Source organism: Nuphar pumila, chromosome 13 (assembly GCF_984573655.1).
Source record: "Nuphar pumila chromosome 13, dmNupPumi1.hap1.1, whole genome shotgun sequence".
NCBI lineage: Eukaryota > Viridiplantae > Streptophyta > Magnoliopsida > Nymphaeales > Nymphaeaceae > Nuphar > Nuphar pumila.
Genome location: NC_143261.1, coordinates 3,180,596 through 3,184,998, shown reverse-complemented (window position 1 = coordinate 3,184,998; position 4,403 = coordinate 3,180,596). Strand labels below are relative to the sequence as shown.

The 4,403-nt window shown below is 39.4% G+C and overlaps 1 non-coding gene across 1 annotated transcript; it reads right to left on the bottom strand.

Moving 5' to 3' along the window:
- Positions 1-2,495: 2,495 nt before the first annotated feature.
- On the bottom strand, positions 2,496-2,569 carry TRNAN-GUU (transfer RNA asparagine (anticodon GUU)). Its single transcript has one exon. It is a non-coding gene; the product is annotated as a tRNA-Asn (tRNA).
- Between the last annotated feature and the right edge of the window lie 1,834 nt (positions 2,570-4,403).

Below are 4,403 nucleotides of genomic sequence, written 5' to 3'. Positions count from 1 at the left end.
GTTTGAGAGTAATATGAACACCACACCAGTCGTTGTCTCCTCCAGCCAAAGCTCTCAGAGTTTTCCCGCCAGCATCAACTCCAAGCCTCCGATTGACCTGGCTAATTCTTGGGATGGTGTCCGCCAGCTTGTTAAGGACACAATGCGTGACTATTTACATGAAGCAATTTTTGACATTGTCCGTAATGAGTTGTGTAACTTTTTTGGGGACAGGGGAACTTCGTCTGCAGCTGCCTATCAGGTATGGAAGTTTCATGTCATTTGTTTTATGTCGTTAGATTTCAAGCTAGTATATGCATGATTTTATCACATATGAGCATGATTTCATCACTATGAAAGTTTTTGACTGCCTTATAATACATATATGCATGATTGAATCACTAGGAGAGTTTTTTGACAATATTAGAACACATATAAGCATGATTTCATCACTATGAAAGTTTTTGACAACCTTAGAACACAAATATGCACGCTTGAAACACTATGAGAGTTTTTTGACAATATTAGAACACATATAAGCATGATTTCATCACTATGAAAGTTTTTGATTGCCTTATAACACATATATGCATGATTGAATCACTATAAAAGTTTTTAAAAAAAAATAAAACACATATAAGCATGATTTCATCATTATGAAAGTTTTTTGACTGCCTTATAACACATATATGCATGATTGAATCACTATGAAAGTTTTTTGACAACCTTAGAACACATATATAAGCATGATTGAATCACTATGAAAGTTTTTTGACAACCTTAGAACACATATATAAGCATGATTTCATCACTATGAAATTGTTTGACTGCCTTAGAACACATATATGCATGCTTGAATCACTATGCAAGTTTTTTGACAACCTAAGAACACATATATGCATAATTGAATCACTATGAGAGTTTTTTGACAACATTAGAACACATATAAGCATGATTGTGATATAGAAGACATTTATTTGACAGCCTTATAACACATATATGCATGCTTGAATCACTCTGATATTTTTTTGACAACCTTAAAACACATATCTGCATGATTAAATCACTATGATTTTTTTTCTGCCAGCCTTAGAACACATATCTGAATTCTGTTAATGTCCTTCACTTTATTGCTAGCTAGTCTATGTGTAATTCATTCATTTTACTTTGATTGTCTTAGATTAGGTGCATTGCATATAATTTATTTCATTATATTTTGTTTATCAATACTAACATTTTTTTTCTCTTGTAGGATGTTGGAGATAATCATCGTAGAGCTGATGGAGGCATGGATGAATGGACAGATCGAGACAATGAAGAAGATGATGCTCAGAATCTTGGCGATGATTAGATTCATGTGTTGAATTTATTGTACCTTCTTGTTGTTTCAAAAAAAACTCTTTGTAAATGTTCACTTGTAAATAATTAGAATTTGGCGAGGATTATAGTGGATCGATAAAATGTTTCAGCTGCTTTGTATATGTATTTTTTATGTGTACTTTATTTTTTATACACATGATATATAAATTGTATAACGATTTTTTTTTCTTGATATTTATATTTCAAACAATTTTTAAATTTTTTTTAATTTTTTGTGACAGATATTATCCGTCGCTAATTAGTATTGGCCTCCAATTTAGTGACGAATTAGGGACGAATATTTATCCGTCGAAAAACTGAATCGATCGATGTTTTGCGACAGATTGTAATCTGTCGCAATTCTGTCGCTACATTAGCGATGGATGTGTATCTGTCGCAAAACCAAATCTCTGTAGATTAACGACGGCCTTGCGATGAATCATGGCATTCGCTAATTCATCGTAAATTAACGACGGATAGTTTTCGTCGCTAATTAGTGACTAAGAAATTGCGATGAAAGTTATCCATCGCTAATCCGTCGCTAACCCATCGCTAAATTGTTCAGCGATGGATTTGCGACGGATTACGATCATCGCTAACCCACATATTTATTGTAGTGAACTCTAAAATCCAAGGTTCTCGATTTTTTTGGACCATTGTACCCTTCACAGGTGTTTCGTGAATGGAGTTCTAAATCATGTCCATTTTGTTCATTTTTATGAGTGTGACATAACACATTTTCAATCTACGTCACAAAGACACAGACATGAACCGGGACTTGATAGGAGCAAAAGATATGATGAATTCACAATTTTTCGAAAAAGAAGACACGAGAATGCTTAGATCCTTTACTTTTTCATTGATTAAAGTTATTTTCTACATCTTTATATATGTAAATATTTTCATTGAAAATATAATTAAAACTGTTAAAATTGTAAACTAATAACTGTTTGTGTCAGGTAGCGTGTCCCTTTGACATAGTTTTCGATTGAGCCGAAAGCGGTTTCAAACCGTTACGAGCCTGGGTCGATCAGAGGTCTCATATCCGTTTACTGACCAAAACCCTTCCATATATGCGTCCACAAAACAATGCAAAACAGTCCGCGAGGACAAAAGTGAAGAACGACAAAAAAAGAGAAGGTATTTAAAAAAAGATGCGCTAGAAGGAGGGCTTGAACCTCCGACCTTGTGGTTAACAGCCACACGCTCTAACCAACTGAGCTATTCCAGCTTGTTGAATAATAAGGCCAGTTTTAATAACATAACGTAATCTTAATCAACGATTTTCATCCAGAACTTTTGAAATAAGCTGAAACGCCAATTCCAAATATCCAGTCAACACGAACACTAGAATTCTATATATTTTTTCTGTACGGTTCATCTAGGCATATATATGAAATCTGAACATAGAGAACTTGTAGGGAAGAGAGAGAGAGACATGTCGATGTTAGAGACTGTCTTTTTAACGTGAGAATATATTAATTAGTAAAAATTAACTAGGCCGTTAGGCAGGTGGTTTAGATTCAAATCCCATGGGCGTCACCCCTTGCCCAAGCCAAAGTGTGGCAACTCCTTGGGGGCAACTAGGGGTGGCAATTTCTGACACGACCCGCCAACCCGCCTCTTAGGCGGGTTTGGGTTGGGCTTAAGCCAACCCGTTTAATAAACGGGTCGACCCGCGTAACCCGTTTATTAAACAGGTCGGGTTCGGGTTGGGGGTATGCCAACCCGCCAACCCGGCTGACCCGTTTAATAAACGGGTTAGGCGGGTGGGTCAACCCGCCAACCCGACCCACCAACCCGCCAACCCGACCCGCCAACCTGCCAACCCGATCCGTCAACCTGCCAACCCGACCCGCCAACCTGACCCGCGAACCTGAAAACCCGTTTACCCGACCCAACCCATTTATTAAATGGGTTGGTGGGTCGTGTCGGGTTACCCGTTTATTAAACGGATCGGGTTCGTGTTTGCCACAGCCGACCCGTTTAATAAACGGGTCGGGTTCGGGTTGAGGTATGCTGACACGCCAACCTGCCAACCCGACCCGATTGCCACCCCTAGGGGCAACGGGTAAAACCACAGAGTTTTAAGCTGTCAGGACAGCAACCTTAAGTACAGCAGGCAGAGCCAGCGCGGCTAGGTCTCTGATCTTAGGGGGTGGTTTCTTTGTGTTAATATAAAAAAAATTAGTAAAAAATAACCAAATTATAAAGAATTTTCAAGTTAAAAATGGTATGCATATGTGTGTGACCCGACCCTAAGGACGAGAACCAAGTGTAGGCCTGGCCTCCGCAGAAATAGACACAGCCTTTCCTGGACTGACCTACATCTTTTTCAAAAAAAGATCAGGTGCAATGTGATTGCACACTTTTAGTGTGCCGCTGCACCTGATCACCCTCCATCTTCGAGATAGGGCCTGTCAGTTGTGGGGCCCAAGAAATGATGGAGGGCCATCAGGTGTTGGTAGCTTTTGGGCTGGGACCGGGTTTCGGCCCTTGGTCTAGTACCAACCTGCCTGAACAAGTGTTTTAATAGGGCATTGAGTCCAAAGTAAAAGTTTGAAACGATCAGTCTTGCCCTTCTTCCCAGCCTATGCCTAGCAATTTTTAGGGCAGCATGGGAGAAAAACCAAATTTAGTGAGAGCAATGCTTTGTAGGTGGCCAAGGTTGGTCCATTTATATTTTGTATTGTGAATGGCTAGCTATGATAGAGTTGGTGTTGGGATATTAATGGTGCATTTGAGTGACAGGAGTCAGGACAACCATGTAGGAGACAAGTTGTCCTGGACAAGTGCATCCAGGATACTTTTGTGAAACTGTCCTGCAAATTGGCAGGGCACCAACATGTTGCTTATGATGTGGGGTTAGGTCTGCACAACGAGCCAAGCGCTGCTCGGGCTCAACTTGTCTAAACCCGACTTGGACTCGTCCCAGTAGATAAACTAACAGAGCTTGTTTAAGCTTGATTAATAGTGTCATATGGGAACCACGTTTAGGATATGTATCATTTTTGTTAGATAATAATCATATAACCCACGTCTTTGTGTGCTTGTGTGAGGTCCTG